This window comes from Sphaerodactylus townsendi, linkage group LG06 (assembly GCF_021028975.2).
Source record: "Sphaerodactylus townsendi isolate TG3544 linkage group LG06, MPM_Stown_v2.3, whole genome shotgun sequence".
Lineage (NCBI taxonomy): Eukaryota > Metazoa > Chordata > Lepidosauria > Squamata > Sphaerodactylidae > Sphaerodactylus > Sphaerodactylus townsendi.
The window spans coordinates 115,397,006-115,418,110 of NC_059430.1; the positions used below are offsets into that span (position 1 = coordinate 115,397,006).

Below are 21,105 nucleotides of genomic sequence, written 5' to 3' on the forward strand. Positions count from 1 at the left end.
TAAAGGGATGGTTCAAAGTGATGTATCAACTGACCTAAGAACGATTAGCATGTACTGGCGTATATAACTCTCTATCTTTGTACTATTTTTTGCTTCTGCCTTTTGCAAGTAGCCTGTTTGGACTGCAGGCATATAAAAATGGATTATACCTCTCATCTTTGTCATTTGCCTGGCTGGATTCTGTGGCCTGAAGCCCAATCCTGGGACCTCTCATTGGGAGAACAGGGGGAAGCAATGCCTGTTGCAGTTTACAAGACCTTCATGGCTGCTTGTCTGCAGAAAAGTTCTTGTTCACTGCAGAGGACCAGGTACTGGCAAAGCTTTGTTATTAGGATATTCCTTGGGCAGGATTTGTAATGTCAGCCATGTGCGTGTTGCTAGTATTGTGATCTTTCCCACTACAAGTTAATGTGCCTGCTACAATGACCGGTGTCAGAAATGCAGTGTCGGCTATGGCAGTGGTGATGGTGTCCTTTTCCGTGTGTGTGTTGAAACAAGCTGCAGGCAGCTGGTATTGGTTATCTGCTTGTCTGTGGCATCAGACACCTGGCTTCACTGTCCTTCGGTTTGATTTAATTAAACCCACAGTGCCACCCAAAGCGAAGTTGCACTTTCCCAAGATTATTGAAATCAATGGATATAGAAGGGTGTAGATGTCTTTAGGACAGGTATGTCAACCTCCAGGTGGGACCTGGAAATCTCCCAGAAATAAAATGCCTCCAGACTATGGAGATCAGTTCCCCTAGACCAGGGGTAGGGAACCTGCGGCTCTCCAGATGTTCAGGAACTACAATTCCCATCAGCCCCTTCCTGCATGGCCAATTGGCCATGCTGACAGAGGCTGATGGGAATTGTAGTTCCTGAACATCTGGAGAGCCGCAGGTTCCCTACCCCTGCCCTAGACCAGGGGTCTGCAACCTGTGGCTGATGGGAATTGTAGTCCATGAACATCTGGAGAGCCACAGGTTGCAGACCCCTGCCCTAGACTAAGGATGGCATGGCATTATACCCCAATGGGGTCCCTCCCTTCCCCAAACACTGACAGTCTTAGGTACCACTCCCCAAATATTCAGCAGTTTTCCAACCCAGAGCTGGCAACCCTACTAGGATGGCAATGCAAATGTTACTTCTCTTCACCCCCTCCCCCACAGCGTTATTTAACCAAAATTCTAGTGCATGCAAAAACTTGTTTGCCACTATGTTGCCTTTCAAAGTTACAGCTTCCATTAGGAAGAGACCCCTGGATGACTTCAAACACAAAACCACTTTATTACGGTTGAAAGCTTCATCGAACAGATCCGAGAAAAATATTTCTATTTATTTAAGAGGTTTGTTTTTCAGCCCATAAGCTCTTGAAATGACATGGGGGGGGATTGTTTTTTGGGGAGCAATTCCGGACCCACAGTTCCATATGGCGGTGAGCTGTCTGGGAGTTTGCTAACCAAGTTTATAAATACTTTCGTTGAACGTTAGAACTGGCCAACATTTTAAATTTATTTCAGAGTAGAGGGGATGACCCAACCTGTGGTTTCCCCTCTACCGCCCTTTATAGCAGTAAACCGTCTTCTTTCTTTTGTTGCTGTTGGGTTCTCAACAGCCCTGCCTGGAAATTCAGCCCAGGCAAGGCGCAGGAGAGCAGTTCACCTGGCTGGGTGGCTTCGGCAGGTGACAGTTAGGACATCGCTGTCCCTTTCCTTGCCCGGGCTTCGGCAAAGCGCAAGTGGGATCTATCTTATTCGTCCAAAAGTTTGCGGTAACTTTTCAGCGCGGAGCCGGATGGGATTTGTAGGCTTTCACGCCGCTTCCTAGACCAATCCGCGGCCCCGTCGAGCGGTGGACGGAAGTAGGGGCGCGGTGCAGATTTCGTGCACCCCTTGCAGGAGGAATGGGAGGCCGATTTCCCTGTACCCCTTGCAGGCATGCATGCTCCCCGGGACATTTTGCAGAGCGGGCTTTTTAAATTTCGCTTGCCTGCAGGAACCTTCTTTTTTTAAAGCCCTCATCTTGCCATGGTCATATATCCCTGTCTGTCCAGGACCCGGGCCACAGCGCCCAAAGGCTGGCACCCCGCCCTGACCACAGCACCCAGAATGCATTTCGGCGGCCACAGCAGTACATGCCGGGAATCGTAGTCTGGCTGCCGCTCCTCCCTTCTCGTTCTGCTTGCTTCCTCGCTAGGCCTCTCCCGCAACAACTCGCGGCCCCTTTTTACCACCACAGTGTTTCCTCGTTAGGCCTGCGTCCTGCTGAGAGCCTCCTCCGGCCAAACGGCGGACGCTGTGCCGCCCTCCCCGACTCGTAAGGGATGAACTCCCTTTACCGCTCCCTCAATTGGCCGCTATGCCTGAGGGCAGCTTCGCCGCAGCGCCTCTTGGGAAACGTAGTCACTTCCTGCAACTACGCCTTTGAGACAACGGTAGAGGCGCAAAGTGAAGGACTCGTCTTCCCAGGGAGCACAGCGCGCGCTTCCATGCTGTGCTGCCCGACGGGCGCTGTGGTCCTGCGCCTTCCTTTCCTCCCTTCTCGCCAACGCCCATCGGCTCGCCGCGAAACTCGGCTTCCCTGTTGCCCACCTGGCAGCGGCTGGGGCTCAGAGGGGATTGCCAGGTGAGCCCTCGGCCGCCCCACCCCCACCGCGGCCTCCTCTCCGTGTTTAAAGATGGCGGCGGCGGCTGCTGCGGGAGGCGGCGGCGGCTGCTCCTGGGCCTCGGTGCCGCGGGGCCGCTTCCCCAGGCCGGCTAAGGGCAGTGTTGCCGCGCGTAGCCCGGCGCCGGAGTCGCGCGCAGGCACTCTCTGCTGGCGCCGCAGCTCCTGCGGGTCGCCTCGCCGGACGGAGAGAGGGCCGCGGCGGCGGCGGACGCCACCCTGGGGAGCCTCCTGGGCCTCGGACGGAGCCTGCGCCGCCTACAGGGCCTGCTGGGTGACACCAGCAGCAGCGGCAGTGACGGCGAGGAGGAACCGGTGAGGAGCCCCGGACCGCAGCCTGACTCGGCTCCTTCAGACGGGAAGCGCGGGGCGGGTGGGGAGGTTGGCGGTGCCTCTTTGCAGGGAGAAAAGCCCCCGCGAGGCTGATCGTGGGTGCCTTTTTCGCAGGTGGGACAGGGAGTCATTTTCTCACGGGTTGCTTTCACCGTCTTCCTCCCTCCCCTGTGGGAATTGATGCTGGGATTGAACCCCGGAATTCCAGATTGCCCAGGAGATGCCCTGCCTCCCACCCTAATCCCAGAGAGGAGGAGCCGTGGGTTAGGGATAGGACATCCCCTTGGCATGCTGGAAGTCCCAGGTTCAATCCCTGGCATCTCCAGGTTTTTATATATAAACGATCAAGCAGAGTTCTGCCTGGAACACTAGAGTGTCCCGGTTTCAGCCATCAGTCAAAAAGATGGGAGGGTGGGGGGGGTTTGAAACATCTGCCAGTCTGAGTGGACAAGATTCAAAGTCCTAGAGTGTCCCAGTTTCAGTCATCCGTCAAAAAGGGGGTCGGAGGTGACTGAAAAATCTGCCAGTCTAAGTAGACAGGACTCACCTGGGCAAATGATCTTGCTCAAGATAGTGCAGTTCCATGTATTTGTATTAACCGGGAGCGTCTGTGGCTCATTGGGACAGTGTCTGTATGCAGAAAAGTCCTTGGTTTGGTTTCCAGTTTAAAGAGTTGCAGTGTGGGTCACTTGGAAGATGCCCACCTGACACCCTGATGTTAGGGTAGGCAATACTGATCTGGATTGACCAGGCGTTTGATTCTGTAGAAGACAGCTTCAGGAGTTCAGGTGGTTCAGTACTTTGCACACAGAGGGTCCCAGGTTCAGTCCTTACCATCTCCTCTTAAAGGATCAGGCAGTCAGCGATACACCTTTCTTTGAGATGCTGGAGAGATGCTGCTGTTGCTAGGCAATGGGTCGCTCACCTGCTTTGTGGCAGGTGCCCCAAGAAAATGCTCGATGCTGTAATCCTCTCTCTGGGAGTAAGCCCCCATTGGCTGCAGTGGGGCAGATCTCCAAACAAGCAAGCAGCGGGCTGCTAAAGGAGATCGCCAACTATTGCTCATGGTTATTGTCAAACCGATTTCGCCTTTGTGCGACGTGTGTTTGCCCTGCCTTGATTGTGCGTACTCCTTTAGGTGATGCAGGGTAGCCCTGGTGAGCAGATGCTGTCTTCCCTATGGGCAGAAGCAGATGTGGCCTTGCTAGTGAACTGTCAGGTTCCTTGTGGACAGCTGTGGGCGTTTCTAAATGGCTCTTCTGCTGGTTCTTGGGAGGGAGTACTGTGCGGGTGTGGCTAGGTAGAAGGCGTGGCGTGATCAAACATATGGTCTTTTTGTTCCTATTTTGGCTCTTGCAAGTTGATCTTCTGACAGCTCTCTGTCACCTGCCAGACTTTCTCTCTCTCACTCACCCTGCCTTTAGAGCAAACATTTGGGAAAAGCTAGAATCACTGCCCGTAAAGTCACCAGAAGTTTCCTTTCTGCATTTTGGGCAAATTAGCTTCTGAAGCATCTAAAATTTCTTACTTGGAGTAGACTTCTGATATTCTTGAGGGAAAGCGTGGGCACAGCAACTCAGAAATGGCAGTGGTTGGACTTGCATTAGAAGGAGCGATTGGCTTGGGGTTTTTTAAAGGTTTTCAAGGCTTTTTTACTCCCAGGAACAACATATGTGAAAGAATAGTGGATGTCAGGACTGTAAACCTCAAGGAAGAAACCAATACGGTAGCAACTTAATTCTTTGTCCTCCCCACCATAGCCTCCTCAAGTATTTAATACTACTTAGCCAATAAGAGTTTACTGTGTAGTTGGTTTGTGGGTTTTGGTTGTGGTGGTTGTGGTCTGAGGTTTTTTCTCCTAATGTTTTGCTCCAGTGATCTATGTCTGGTATCTCTAGAAGCGCATCACAGTGAGATGGGAGGTGTATAGGAGCAAAACCTATCAGACCAGGGCCACAAGCCTGGAAAACCTACAACGGTCAGTTGATTCTGGCTGTGAAAGCCTTCGAGGATACATTTATGTGAAATTTTGCACTAGGGGGTGAGATGGACATTTAGGACAGGTTGAGGTTGAAATTGAGGTAGGCAATCAAGTTCTAGGACTAGGACTCATGCTTCTTCCAGATAGCCTCAGGGAACTACACCCTTATCAAGCCTTCTGTCAGCTATGGCCAACTGGCCATGCTGGTAGGGGCTGATGGGAATCAGTAGTTCCTGAACATCTGGAGAGCCGCAGGTTCCCTACCCCTGTTCTGACCATAGGTGGTGAGAAATTTAGCCTCCAGATGTTATGGACTACAGTTCCCATCATCCCCTGCCAGCATCATGCTGGCAGGGATGATGGGAACTGTAGTCCATAACATCTGGAGGGCTGCGAGTTTGACACCTGTGTTCTAGACTGACTGACTCTCCAATATCTGAGCTTTGTGTGTCCCCTCCTAATTACAAATTACACACTCACTTGTTAAAAATTAGGTGAGCTACATTTGAGATTTCAGTCTGTCATTGTTAAAAGGCGTCTGTTTCTGTTCCAGGATGTGTGTGTGTTCAATAAATTACTGTTGTTAGCTGCAGTGGAACTTGTTCTCCAACATCTAGTCTCAAGCGCCAACCGGCTCCCCTCCACTTTTCTTCTTGGGGTTGGGGGGCTCAAAGCAGCTTACAGCATCATTTCCCCATCCTCCGTTTTGTCCTCACAGCCTAGTAAGGTAGGTTAGGCTCCACCATCGACGGGCTCATGGCCACTGAGCAGGCTTCCATAGCACAGTCAGGATTCAAACCTGGTTCTCCCAGACCTTTGCCTAACATTCTGGACTTGTGCCACATGGAGACAGCCTCTTGCTCACTCGGGCATGGTGGCTGGCTATTCCTTTGTGCTTAAAAGCATCACCTTGTTTGTGCGTAAGGGGTTGTTTCCTTGCAAAGAACTGGTATTCCGATGTTCTTCTTTGTGGCAGCGACTCCCACGTTATGCTGCATTGTGGGTAGGCAAGGCTGGTGTGGGTGTTGCCCCATTTCAGGCACTGTGCAGACAAGCTGATATTTGAAAGAGCTGTCAGTCTGTGTTTGGGAAAAATGGTACAAGGAAATTTGAAGAGTTCCCTTCCTGGTGCGGTAGCTACAAGGTGTTGTGGACTGTAATTTACATGTTTTTCCTTTAAAAAAAACAAAACAGAATCCCTTTGCATACAGAATTAATGTGTCGTGGAGGAAAGGTCTGACTTATTTTTCTTCCAGATAGACTGTTTTTATTTATGGAGGGAAATAATTTGTAATCTGTTTGGATGGACAGATCTACTTCCTCATTTGTCCATAGTCAGATAGACATCTGACCAGAGTAATTCTTTGCCATTTTGGCTTCTGGAGCTAGTCTGAAGTGATTATTGTTTATATTTAAAATTGCTTCTTAGGTTTTAAAAACCTGCAAAGTGGTCTCCTATAGGATGCTAAGGAACAGGTGCTGACTACAGACAATAAGTGTCCTAAGGAAAAAAAATTGAGAACTGGCTCTTGTGGGTTTTGCTATTAAAGTGGCTGTCTGGGAAGCTTTGCTCCTCACGCTTCATCCAATATTCATGGCTGGCATCTCTACCTCCTGAAGATGCCAGCCACACGCGGAAGAAATGTTAGGAGCAAAAACCATCAGACCACGACCATAATGCCCACAAGAACTAGTTAATTATGGCTGTGAAAGCCTTCAGCAATACATTAGATTCGAGAACTGTTTGGTGTGGGTCAGGGCTTCCCAAAGTGCCATGCTCCTCCCATCCGGGAATGTTTGGGGATGCCTGTATGGGGAGGCATGAAGACTAGGGCAGAGAGTCAGGTGGCGTCTGCTTGACTTGACCGTTGCCTTAGAAATTGGACTGAAAGAGCACAGGCAGTGAGGCGAAGCAGAGAGACTTGAGCAGATCTAGGGCGCAGGGGTCTGCAACCTGTGGCTCTCCAGATGTTCATGGACTATAAATCCCATTAGCCCCTGCCAGCATGGCGAATTGGCTGATGGGATTTGTAGTCCATGAACATCTGGAGAGCCACAGGTTGCAGACCCCATTCTAGGCTCAGCAAGCAGAATGCAAGGGAATATCCTGTGTCCCTCGCCACTAGATGGGAAAGGAACTTCTTCTGTATGATGTGTTAAACATTGGATCGGTTTGAATGATTAGCCTTCTTGCGGGTAAGCCCCATCTCTTCTCAAAGGTTGCCTCTGTGCATCCCCAGTCGATGTTGATGAGCAAACGGCTCCTCGGGAGAGGATGAATACATGGCCCCTTCCTGTTTGTTTTTGAACTGCCTTCTGGGAATCCTCCTGAGCCCTCAGAAGCTTTTATCAAGTTCTGCCATAGGAAGATTGGTTAATGGCACACCAGCTTTTCTGAAACACAAATCCCACCCGCGCTAGAGGTACATGTAAAATTATCCTGTAAAATGTGCAGCTGCCATGAGTATTAGATGCAGTCTGCATCATGGCGCATCATGGTGGATTCTAATCTTTAGAACTGGGTTTGATTCCCCAGTCCTCCACCTGAGTAGCAGAGGCTTATCTGGTGAACCAGATGTGTTTCCACACTCCTACATTCCTGCTGGGTGACCTTGGGCTAGGCTCAGTTCTTGGGAACTCTCTCAACCCCACCTGCCTCACAAGATGTCTGTTGTGGGGAGAGGAAGGGAAAGGAGCTTGTAAGCCCCCTTGAGTCTCCTTACAGAAGAGAAAGGTGGGATATAAATCCAAACTCTTCTTCTTCTGGGCAGTGGGCACCTTGTTTGGATTTTGTGCTCCATGAAATGGTCACCACATGTTCCTATTCCTTGATGTGGAAAGGAAGTTTGAGAACTTCATCAGTATGCATCAGCCCTGGTGGTTTGGAACCCAGGAGTGGAGCGCTTCCAGGTGACCAAGGAGATATGCAGGCTGGGAATTAACAGCTGAGGCTCGCTTTTGAAACACCCTCTAATTTACAGGCAGGGACGAGAACAGCAGCTCTGCCATCATCTCTCCTCTTGCAAGGGTAGGTCAGTCGTGCCATAGGAGAGCTAAGATCCCCCCCTGTAAACAGCCAGACACTGACTGGATGCCAATAGCGCTGGTGGATGGATGAGTTTGTATCTCTCTCCGCCCATCCCAGTTGGCCTTGGAAGCACTTGGCGAGCAGCTATTCTCTGCTTTCATTGGCTGGTAATTATAAACAACTCTCAGCAGTTGTAGGAGTGAACTGGCCTCCCTTCCCCACGGGTGATGTAATCCTGATGCCAATTAAGCCCTGGTGCTTCTGTCTGCCCTACCATTCCCCATCACTGGTGATCTGTGAGCATCTTGGCTTCTCCAAAGCTTTCAAGGGCGAGGTTCAGGTGTACTTCACACGTCTGCAGGATGGCTGTACAACTGAAATGCTTACTGTACTGTGGAGGCTTGTTTTCTTTTGTAGTGATGTTCGTGACTTGGGGGGGGGGGAGAATACCCCAGATGTATCTGTTGTGCCCACTGTAAACCAAATTCAGCTTTTGGGCAGGAGTTTGTGCAGCATCTCCTAGTCCTCTGACTGGCTGTCCCTAACCTCTCTGTGTGGTATTTCACAAAATGTTTATTCTGTTAAGCTATATTTGTGGGGTTCCTAAGAGTTCTTCCATCCGGGTGCTGACCAGGTCTGATCAGTTTCCGCAGGGCTATCACAACATGAGTCTTCACTGCAGACCTGCGCCTTAGTCCTTTTTCAGTCTTTTCAAACAATCCCCCACCCCCCCAACCTAAGTTATGCTTGAAAGATCCATTCTGGAATTCACTCTCTGCATTAAGTCCTCTTCCTTTACCTTTAATAATCTTCCCCTTCAGTAGGATTTCCGGTCTGATTTCCACAGGTCTGAAGACATGAACTGTGGCTCATGGAAACTCATATTGAAATGTTAGCTTTTAAGATGCTACTGGATTTTTGCTTTATTTGGCTACAGTTGACTAACATGGCCACCCCTCTGCAATTGGGCAAGACATATACATAGGATTGGACCTCTTTTTCTCAGTTTCTCCCCAGATGTTTACCAATTTGCTCAGGTATATGTTACCATTTTTGTCTGGTCAGTATTCTCAAAAGGTGAGGGGAAGCAATATCTGTCGCACTTTACAAGAACTTTCATGGCTGCTTATCTTGAGAAGTTCTTGCTCACCACAGAGGACCAACTGTTTATGAGCCTTTGCTATGAGGGTAGGCTTGGTGCTAGATCTGTTATGTCAGCCAGGTGTGTTGATAGCATTGCAAGCTTTCCCATCACACATCAATGATATCAGAAATGCAGTCAAGTTTATGGCAGTGCTGATGGTATTCATCTTTTCAGAGAGCGCATTGAAATAAGCTGCAGGCAGGCCTCTGGCTCTGGTTACCTGCTTCTCTGGTAATCATGGCATCAAACACCTGGGAACTGGCAGCTGGCTCCACTGCCCTTCTGTTTCTTTTTCTCCCTATGCTGAATTAAAAAGCTTTGAGATCCATTCTCCAATCTGTACTGATGGTGTCATTTCAGCTTACACACCTAAGCCCTTTTCACAAGTCACAGTGAATGCATGTACTGTTTGTGTAGAGAAGAAGAAGAGTTTGGATTTATACCCCACCTTTCTCTCCTGTAAGGAGACTCAAGGTGGCTTACAAGCTCCTTTCCCTTTCTCTCCCCACAACAGACACCTTGTGAGGTAGGTGGGGCTGAGAGAGTTACAAAGTTCTGTGACTAGCCCAGGATCACCCAGCAGGAATGTAGGAGTACGGAAACACGTCTGGTTCACCAGATAAGCCTCTGCTACTCAGGTGGAGGAATGGAGAATCAAACCCGGTTCTCCAGATTAGAATGCATCTGCCCTTAACTACTACACCACGCTGGCTACACCACAGTGTACATTTGATTTTTATCTATATATGCATTGAGTAATTCTCATGTTGCATTGGATGAATGTGTAGCCAGACATACCAGTTCCTGGATTCACTAGTAAAATGAACTCACATTGATTATCTCTTACAAACAGATGTATGTACGTGCATGGTAGATGTCCTCTTGTTCACTGTAATATGGGAACATGGCCTTCTCTTTCCTCCATTGTTTTCTACTTTCTTTCATAATGGGTAGTTGTGTTTGGGATGGGCTTGTGTGCCACTAAGTTGTTGGCTTGACAAATAATTATTTAAAAAAGATTCGTAACTGTTTGCAATTTGGGGTCAGCTCACAGAACGTAGCAGGAGGAGGTTCATTTTTTTACCCTTCTGGATAGCTGTGTCACAATAACAGCATTGTCTGAACATAGCATGTTTCCCGTGAATAGTTTGATATGGCCATCACAACACGTGCCATGCTGATGATTCCAATTATGGGTAGACCCTAGCATGAAATATCCAGCTTCTTTTGAGCTTTTGCAATAACTTCTTTCACACAGGTTAACTGCATTTACTGGCTTTTTGTGGTAAATAGTCTTCTGTCTGTGAGCTTGCAAAACACTGTCCCAGTTTCTCCCCTTTAGTTTGCTTAATATGCTTATGCATTAGGGAGTGCAACATCTATGTCAAAAATGGTAGCATGTTCACAATCCATAGAGTTCAGGAGATGCCATTAAGAACCAAGTGAACTGTGGCTTGGCTGCCTAGAAGCAGAGATGCTGAAAGTGGACACAAGTAAGATGGATTGTTATCTTTTCCATCCATAAAGATAGATGGCATCTAGAAGCTTGAGGAGGAGGAGGAGTTTGGATTTATATCCCCCCTTTCTCTCCTGTAAAGAGACTCAGAGAGGCTTACAATCTCCTTTCCCTCTCCCCCCCACAACAAACACCCTGTGAGGTGGGTAGGGCTGAGAGTTGTGACTAGCCCAAGGTCACCCAGCTGGCATGTGTTGGAGTGCACAAGCTAATCTGGTTCCCCAGATAAACCTCCACAGCTCAAGTGGCAGAGCAAGGAATCAAACCCGGTTCTCCAGATTAGAGTACCCCTTCTCTTAACCACTACACCACGCTGGCTTCTACATAGGAGAAAACAAAAAACAAAGGGATGGACTTGGAGTTTGGGAATCCTGCCCTGGCTGGTAAGTGTCCCTATAGTCTCATTCTAGTTTCCAGTTGTTTGTCACACCAAGTAGGATGGGATATAGGGGATATGGATGAACGTGAGCAGGTGTAAAAATAGTCAATACTTTAGCTGATAATGGCTCAAGGGTTTTACAGTCTTCTTTCCAGTGTCGCCCTGTGAAGAAGGTCACTATTATTTCCTTTCTGCGAATTAGAATCTGATGTTGGGAGCAAGCAGAACTCGTCTTGCAGGTCTGATCTTGGCTTGAAGCCTTGCCGCTCAGCCACACCGATGGTTTTAGAATTAAACCCAGCATTCCGTCTTGGGCCTTTATCTCATTTTAAGGGGTATTTTCATGTCTTTACCATTGGTCTTTACTGTACTGAGCCTTTTTGGGTGGGTGGGGGAAGATGCCTACTTTTAAACTGGTGATCCACAGTGGGGTTTTTTTTAAAAAAACTGGTCCTTAAGTCACTACCATGGAGAATGCTGAAGGCTTTTCCTGCTCCCTAACTGGTGAAGACTTTCCTAAGCAGTATAGAACTCTGCTTACACATATGATAACTGCAGCAAGGGGTTTATTTGCACAAAAATGGAGAGACAGTAAGATACCAACAACAAAGGACTGGGTCCTGAAGTTACAGAATGTGCAGAAATGGCAAAACGGACGGCATTATTGAGAACATCTAGTCCAGCACTCTGCTACTTGTAGTTGCCCACCAGGTGCCTTTGGAAGCTCACATGCAGACTGTGAAAGCAGTGGCCTTCTGCTGCTGCTGCTGCCGAGCACCAGGTCTGCTAAGGCATTTGCAATCTCAGATCAAGGAGGATCAAGATTGGTAGCCATAGATCGACTTCTCCTCCATAAATCTGTCCAAGCCCTTTTTAAAGCTAATTATTGAGAATTAACAGTTTGGATCATTTTTCGCAAAACTGGAAACCCTTTACAGAATACCCTTTTGAGAAACTATTCAGATAGAAAAGCAGGGTCAGGGTTGGAAACCTAAAGAAAACAGTAGATTGTAATTACCAGCAGATATTTAAGGAAAAATTACTGAAACAACACGTTAATTGTATGCACTGAAGTTAGAGTTAACCTGTAGTCTTAAGACGAGATGGCTGAAAGTCACCTTATGATGGGTAATGGGCTGGTTTTGGGGGTGGGGGGGGGTGTTGTATGTTTTTGTGTTTCGTGTTGTCTTTTTACGTGAGAAAATGAAAAATTATTAGTTTTTTTTACAAAATTAAGACTTATTCCATTCTAGAGGCAGACTGCTGAATAGTTTTAGTCCCCCTGGGCATTCCAATGCAGATGGACTGGGTACTCCATGGGAAAGGCAGGCATTGCTAGGAATTTGGGTGGGTGTTTGCAAAACTCTGACACATTCCATGCCGTGATTCTGGTGTAAGGACAAGTGGAAGTTTGCAGTTCCATGGCCAGCCCTGGGGACGTCCGGGTGTGCTGGGTGGCGTTCCAGCCACATGTTGCTTCGGCTCTGAGCAGTTGTTTCAGTGTTCTAATGCTTTAGCTACTAATTTATTTTCGACAGCAGGGGAGAAATGGACCAAAAAAATGTGCCAGGAGAAGCCCCCAGTCTAATCTATTTGATAAGACCCATGAGCAGACGAGGATGGGTTCGTTTATATCCAGCGCAGAACCTCACCATACTACTCTTATTGGGAATTGGTTTCAGACATTTGATGACCAGGAGAGAGTTTCTTCATTTTTAAAAGAGGAACCTGATGCAGAGCTTGGTGTAGTTCAGTGGCAGCGAACCTATGGCACTCCAGATTTTCATGGACTACAAATCCCATCAGCCTCTGTCAGCATGGCCAATTGGCCATGCTGGCAGGGGCTGATGGGAATTGTAGTCCATGAAAATCTGGAGTGCCATAGGTTCGCCACCACTGGTGTAGTGGGTAAGAGCAGGTGGATTCTAATCTAGAGAACCGGGTTTGATTTCCCACTCCTCCACCTGCGTGGCAGAGGCTTATCTGGTGAACCAGATTTGTTTCCACACTCCTACATTCCTGCTGGGTGACCTTGGACTAGTCAGAGTTCTTGGGAACTCTCAGCCACACCTGCCTCACAAGGTGTCTGTTGTGGGGAGGGGAAGGAAAGGAGTTTGTAAGGCACCTTGAGTCTCCTTACAGGAGAGAAAGGTGGGGTATAAATCCAAACTCTTCTTCTTCTGCAGATCTATCCATACACCTCAATCCTAGCCACAAATAAGAGAGCATTGCTCTGAACACAAATGGATCTCACTTCCAGCTCCACCATCAAATCTAACAGGGGCTGATGGGCATTGTAGTCCATGAATATCTGAAGCGCCTGAGTTGGACACCCCTGCTCTAGATTAACAAATACTCCTGTGGTGCTCATAATGTGTGCAGGTTGCAAAGCCTGCTGGTCACCTGGTCATGCTTCCTTTTTCCCATCACTATAAGCATTCAAGAACAGTTGAACTTGCATGTAGAAGGGGTTGAATTCAGGAATCTGAATAGCCACCTGCATGGCAGCTGTGATGTAAGAAGATATGATGGTTCGCAAAGAACCAGGAAACCCAAAAGTGGTCTGTAGCGCAGTAGAGTTAGAAAATTGTTCTCTGGCTCTTTCCTGTTGGTTCTCCAGAACTCATTAAATCCATATTGTGATGGGCAAATTATTTGTGTGTCTGTGGTGGCTTGCCATCTGTTCACTATCCCAGAGGCCTGGCTATGATACCTTCGTTATCTCTGAGATGTGGCTGTTTCTTTCCAGCTTTTCAGGGATTGGCCACTGTAGAGTGGCTTGAGCTATTCCCAGGTGCTCCATCGAGGGCCGATCTAACTTCCCAGTTGCCTTCCTGAAGAAAGGGACAGCTCTACCTATAACTCTTCTCATGGTAGCTGAAAACAAATCCTGTATGAATTCAAGTCTCTCTTGGGCCCTTCTGGCATGTTAGGAAAATGGCGCACACCCAGCATGGGCATAGTTCATGATATTTGGCCAGCTTGCTTTTTCACTCAGCACACGTCCATGACTAATGAGACCAATATATTTTAAAAGCTGACATTCCTTGCCAGTGTTAATTGGGTCATGGTGAACTGTGGCATTTTATAAGAAAGCACCATTAGCCAGTTTTGCTCTGCATGCCGAAAAACATGCCCAACAGAAGAGGGAATCCCAGAGATTTCCTCCTTGTGATGGTTCCTTGCTTTTCAGCTGTCCCACGGAAGCAGCACTCGTGGTGCTGAAATTTTAATATCTCTCAGTAGCCAAGAAGCCTTACGCGCTGACACTGGGACCCTGATACTCCTTCAGGGACCGCATTACTCCCATATTATGTCCCAACTGGGACCCTTCATGCGCTCAGCAGAGGCCAATTACTGGAGGTCCCCACGGCCCCTCAATGATGCGGCTGGCCTCCACTCGAGCCAGGGCCTTCACGGCTCTGGCGCTGGCCTGGTGGAACACTCTCCCTCCAGCTGTCCGGGCCCTGTGGGACCTTGGGGATTCCCTTGGGAGGGCCTGTAAGACTGAGTTTGTCTCCACCTCTGGCCTTTGGAGAGACTACAGCTGAGGGTGCCTCTGCTCCCCTCCTTCTTTGGTCTCCTAATAGGCCCCTAGCCCACTCTCAGGACCCATTATTCTTTTTTTTGCATTAGGAGGGGTTTAAGTAAAGGCTGGCTGCATGGTCTAAGATACTACTGTTGTTTTAATTATATTTAGCTAATTATTTTTAGCTAATTATATTTAGCTAATTATATTTAGCTAATTATATTTAGCTAATTATATTTAGCTAATTATTTAATTATATTTAGCTAATTATTTTTAGCTGATGTTTTATCTGTACACCGCCCTGAGCCCTTCAGGGATAGGGCGGTATACTAAATTTAATAAATAATAAAAAGAGGCACTGTGTCTGCCTGCCAACACATCCTCAGTTGATGAGGAGGTGCCCCTGCTCCCTGGCCCCAGCCCTTGGGTGCTTCAGGAAGACCTGCTAGACAAGGAAGAGATTTCATCAGGTTCAAGAAAAGTCTCGGTTTGAAACCACCACGCTGCATGCTCAGGGCCTGAGACAGAGGGCCTGCAGCTGCTAGCCTCACTCCTGGGGTTGCCAGACCCTTGGAATGCCAAAGAAAGTGGATCCAGGGGAAGATACTGGGCTGACACTGTAGTACGCAGCTGGCATCTGAAAAGAAGGAGAGTTTGGATTTATACCCCACCTTTCTCTCCTGTAAGGAGACTCAAGGTGGTTTACAAGCTCCTTTCCTTTCCTCTCCCCACAACAGACATCTTGTGAGGTGGGTGGGGCTGAGAGAGTTGACTAGCCCAAGGTCACCCAGGGATTTGGGATCGGGGGGAAAAACATCTGGTTCACCAGATGAGCTTCTGCCACTCAGGTGGAGGAGCAGGGAATCAAACCTGGTTCTCCAGATTAGAATCCCCCTTCTCTTAACCGCTACACCCCACTGACTCTCAGCACTGGCCAACCTCTGCCTGTGAGCTGGAGTCACCACAGGATCAGGGCTGACTGCTCCATAGGGTGCTCAGCCATAGAAAAGTTGCATCTGTCCCCAGATGACTCAGCAGGTTTGTGAGTTGCACCTGTCCTTGAAGCGTTTTCCTGGTGAAATCAGCCACAAAAGGGCAAGTCGGTATGGGAGCAACTCATCCCCAACCCTAGGTGTCCCTGCCATTGTTCTGTGCCTGGTCCCAGACCTCATTGTGTTTGAATTTCTGCACCGTGATTTAGTTTGCGCCCGTGTGGGGCAGTGGTTAGGAGTGGCGGACTCTAATCTGGAGAACCAGGTTTGATTCCCCATTCTGTCACATGTGCACTCTAATCTAATGAAGAAGAAGAAAAAGTGTTTGTATTTATATCCCCCCTTTCTCTCCTGTAGGAGATTCAAAGGGGCTTACAATCTCCTTACCCTTCCCCCCTCACAACAAACACACTGTGAGGTAGGTGGGGCTGAGAGAGCTCCGAGAAGCTGTGACCAGCCCAAGGTCACCCAGCTGGCGTGTGTGGGAGTGCACAAGCTAATCTGAATTCCCCAGATAAGCCTTCACAACTCAAGCGGCAGAGTGGGGAATCAAACCAAGTCCCTCCAGATTAGAATGCACCTGCTCTTAACCACTGCGCCACTGCTGCGCACTGCTGAACTGGATTTGTTTCCCTGATTCTCCTCATGAAACCTGCTGGGTGACTTTAGTCCAGTCACAGTTCTTTCAGAACTTTTTCAGACCACCTACCTCACAGGGTTCCTATTGTAGGGAGAGGAAGGGAAGGTTATTGTAAGCTACTTTGAGACTCCTTATGGCTCAGAAAAGTGGGGTATAAATCCAAACTCCTCTTCTTTGGATTGCCCTTCTGGGTTAACACTTGGACTTCTGAATATTTGTGCTTTTCACCTTTGACTGTGTTTTGGCTCGGTTAATTGCCTCTTTCCTCAGGTGCCTGCCTGAACTCCGACACGCTAGGAGAACAAATTGAGAAGCTGCCCTCGATTAATATTCTTGCACAGAGGGGCAAGGAGTTCAGGATAAAGAGTGCATTTCCATTCCCACCTTATGTCCCCCCTTCCCTGCCAGAATAAGTGATAACAGGACATTGTTCAAAGAAGGGTCAACTGAGGAAAAAGAAAACAAGATTAAGGCTCTGCCTTTAGGAGTATGTGAATCCTTCCTGGATTAAGGCAAAAAAATGAGAGAAAGAATTCCATACATAGAAAACTTCTGACATGCTCTTTCACCCCTTCTTCCTCTGGACAGCTTTAAGAAATCTGGAAAAGATGGGAGAGGGTGTAAAAGACGTATCTTCTGAGGTAAATTTAACCTGGACACTGTCATTTGGCAACCCATTTTAGAGGTAGTCTGTTCATAAACAGTAAAGGGGTGCCATCTTCACAGAGAAATCCGTAACTATCTTTTGGTACTCTCAAGTGGGGTGGTTATATTAAGGGATAACTCACCTCATTGTAGCGAGGAGGAGGAGGATTTATATCTCCTCTTTCTCTCCTGTAAAGAGACTCAAAGGGGCTGACAATCTCCTTTCCCTTCTTCCCCTCCCACAGCAAACTCCCTGTGAGGTAGGTGGGGCTGAGAGAGCTCCGACCAAGGTCACCCAGCTGGCATGTGTTGGAGTCCACATTAGAATCCCCCCTGCTCTTAACCACTGCACTACTCCATGCTGGCTCACCAGATAAGCCTCCACAGCTCAAGCGGCAGAGCAGGGAATCAAACCCAATTCCTCCAGATTAGAGTACACCTGCTCTTAGCCACTACGCCACACAGCAGACTCTAATCTGGTGAGCCGGGTTTGTTTCTCCGCTCCTCCACAGGAAGTGTACTGGCCAACCTTGGGCCAGCCACAGTTCTTTCAGAAGTCTCTCAGCCTCATCTACCTCACAAGTTGCCTGTTGTGGGGGGAGGGAGGGAAGTCAATTTGAGACTCTTTAACGGTAGAGAAAAGCAAGGTATTAAAACCAACTCTTCTTATGTCTTAAAATGCTTGCCTTGTGTTGTGGTCAGGACTCTCTAGGTGGGATGGCTTCCACTGTTTTGACCTCAGATGGAAGTGAGAAGAAACCCCAGTCTGATACTTCATACATAGATATACAGTGATCAAACAGGGTCAAGGCCATGCATTTCAAATCCAGGGAATCTGATAATACACTTGACATTAGATGGGATCTGTGTAAAATCCTGCAGTAGCTGCCATGGTACAGTATTTGTAAAGAACTTGAGAAGATCACGCACAAAAGTCCTTCAGGCAGATTGTACCAGAGGTATCGCTAGGAAAATGGGTTCTGATCCTTTGAGGAATTCCTGACAGCCGACTTGGTTTCTGCCACTGCAAGGAGATCAGGAGAGGTCTGGCAACAGGAATGAGTGGTGTGCCTTGGCGTTTTCTTTCAGGAACATATTTTTTAAGGAATTACTGTCTGTGCAAATGCAGTTATGCTGGTTTCTGACCATCACAACTTACCCCTTGCCAAGTAGGCTGGGATTCTCCAGGGCGTGCCACCAAGAGCAGCCCTCCTTCTCAAAAAAGATCTGCTATCTTCTCTCTGCTGCAGCTTCTTCCTGGCAACATCTGTCCTTCATGTGGCCATTATCTGCAGGCATGGGTGCAGATGGGCTGTAGAAAGAAGCTGCAAGGGGTTTGCCAGAGGCCAAGTGAATATGTGGCAGGGGTGAGATTTGAACCTCTAGTGCTTGTGCTCCAGTAATGGGTGTGCAGAGGTAGTACTCTGGCCCCTTCCGCACATGCAGAATAATGCACTTTCAGTCCACTTTGCAGCTGGATTTTACCGTGCAGAATAGCAAAATCCACTTGCAAACTATTGTGAAAGTGGATTGTAAGTGCATTGTTCTCCATGTGCGGAAGTGGCCTCCCTCTCTGAATGCAGAAGGTCCATTTGACAGTGGTGGCAAGTCACCGTTGACAGGACAGGGCTGTGGACCAGTGGAAGGCCATCTGGTTGGCATTTGAAAATTGCTGGGTTCAGTCTCAGGCAAATAAAAATATCAGGCAGTAGGTGACATGAAAGAATCCCGTGTGTAATCTTGGAGAACAGCTGCCTGTAAGAGTTGGCAATACTCACTTTGATAGACTAACTCAGGATAAGGTAGATTCATCCATCCTTGTTCAGGTGGAAGGCTGTGACTCAGCGGAAGAGCGTCTGACTGGTATGCAGAAGGTCCCAGGCTCAGTATTCAGCATCTCCAAGTGAAAGGATTAGATTTAAGTAGGTGACGTGGAAGACGTTCACCTGTAACCTGCTGCCTGTCAGAGTAAGCAGTAGTGACCTCGATAGAGCAGCAGTTTGAGTCAAGTAAGGCACAGGTGTCAAACTCGCAGCCCTCTAGATGCTATGGACTACAGTTCCCGTCATGCCAGCGTCATGCTGGCAGGGGATGATGGGAACTGTAGTCCATAACATCTGGAGGGCCGCGAGTTTGACACCTATGAGGTAAGACATCTTCATGTGTAGCTCTGTCTCCCGTGAGTACTTTTTAAAAAGCCTCTTTTTAAAGCCTCCTAAGCAAGTGACCAGCATCACGTCATGCACTGGCAGGCCTATTCTGAGTAAAAGAGCACAGGTATCCTCTCATTTTTTGACGCTGTTTCTCTCTCCCCTTCTCTCTTGTCAGGATGAGTTTCTGGGCTTCCATTCAGAGGATGAGGCCTCCAAGAGCTCCCTGCGTGCCGCTCTGCGGTCTAAAAGAGGTAAGGATGTATTTTTGTGCGTGTTGATCAATTCCCCCCCCCCCCCCCGGCCCCCGCTTCTCCAAGGTGGAAAAGGGAGGAAGAGGCCCCTTTCCCCACCCAAAATGTTAGGTTGGGCATCACAAGGTTGTTTGTAATATTTTTCTAGCCACAATACTCCTAATATCAGTTTGCTGTACTTGAGCATGAGTATTGTACTGTTAAACTTTATGATTGCTAACAGTCTTGGATGTTTTATAGGAAAGGAAAGGCAGAAGGCTTTTGGCAAGCCCGGCAAGTCCAGTGGTGGCCTTGTGAAGCATCTGTGAGCCCCGTTAGTCCAGATGTTGAACAGCACCCATCACAGTGTTAGCCAAAAAAATAAAACCCATCAGGGCAGAATATAGCTCAGTTCCTTACCCTGAATCCTGAGCTTGACCCACGAAAGCCGTCCAAACAGTAGTTCTGCAACTCAAGTGAGACTTCTCCCAGCAGTCTTCATAAGGAGAATATTAGTAATCCAGGCTAATATGTTCCATTATTTTTTCTTTTTTCCAAAATCAAAGCACTAGTGTTTTTAATCTAAAAGGCAGAGTTGATCCCCCCCCTTGGTATGCCATCAAAAATGAGAGGAGCATCTTATTATTTAACATGCAAGTTACAATGATCCATTCCATAGCCTTTATGGAAGCAGCAGTGGCGTAGTGCTTAAGAGCAGGTGCGCACTAATCTGGAGAACCGGGTTTGATTCCCTGCTATGCCACTTGAGCTGTGGAGGCTTACCTGGGGAACTAGATTAGCCTGTGCACTCCAACACACACCAGCTGGGTGACCTTAAGCGAGTCACAGCTCTTCGGAGCTCTCTCAGCCCCACCCATCTCACAGGGTGTTTGTTATTGGGGGGCAGGAGGGAAAGGAGATTGTCAGCCCCTTTGAGTCCACTTACAGGAGAGAAAGGGGGGATATAAATCCAAACTCCTCCTCCTCCTCCTCCTCCTTTTTTATTGGCATCACATAAATATTGACAGCACACATATCACAAAAAATAGGGTTACGTCGTTTAAAATTAAGTTATAAAACTCCAAAATACAATATTATTGAAAGAGAAAAAAGGAAATAAACCTACCCAATCTGTCCTGGGATCGCTTAAAAATATGAAAACTGGAGAAGTTACAATGATCTATAGGGTTAAACTTTTGTGTGTGTGTTTTGGAGATGGAGTCATCTTATATCCAGAGCTTTTGGAAATATACGGTATTGAATTATTTTGTTGGGGAAGTTTTAGAGGGGCTGCTTAGTTTACGTGCCGAGTCCCATTTTTTTGAAAGGTGCAGTTTTGCAGCCCAGGGTGGGTAGCTCAGGGGCAGTCTGCTAAGCACCGATGCTCTCTGGTGCCTGAACTCATGCCTGGTACTCAGTGCCAGAGTACACATTCCACTGGGGAATCATTTGGGGTCTTTTAAAGGGAAGTAGCGGCTGTGTGTGGCCCGATTCAGTGTTGAGGTTGTGAGGGTTAGCCTTCCCCAACTTGTGGTGGTTTTGCTGACTTGAAACCTTGACGTATTAGCTGCCAAAGGGACATAAATCCCTCCCGCCCCCTTTGCCTGTATGCTAGTAGCCTTGGAAGGAGAAGAATGGCTGGGGTGGATAGTGGAAGTGAAAACTCCTCTTTCCCTCAACTGTAGCAACGCTGTCTCATTTTTAAAGTTGCTGCAGAGCTGCTGTTTCTCTTTTAAAGCAGTTGAGGAGATCCACTATGTTTCCTTGTCTAGCTGCTTTTCTCAGGAGGTGGTAGAGTTAAGTGCCTAATTACTCACAGTTCTCACAGAAGGATCCGTGTTGAGCAGCGCCTTGGGAATGGTCTCCAGTTCTTTGCGTTTTTTAGCACG

At 48.0% G+C, this 21,105-nt stretch overlaps 1 protein-coding gene across 3 annotated transcripts in view; it reads left to right on the forward strand.

Moving 5' to 3' along the window:
* The first annotated feature begins 2,649 nt into the window (after positions 1–2,649).
* Positions 2,650–21,105, forward strand: part of KMT2B (lysine methyltransferase 2B) — a 74,458-nt gene continuing 56,002 nt past the window's right edge. For all 3 annotated transcript variants that reach the window (XM_048500451.1, XM_048500452.1, XM_048500453.1), the window contains exons 1-2: positions 2,650–2,961; positions 19,162–19,237. The gene's annotated coding sequence lies outside the window, so the exon portion shown is untranslated. The remainder of the gene's footprint in view (positions 2,962–19,161; positions 19,238–21,105) is intronic.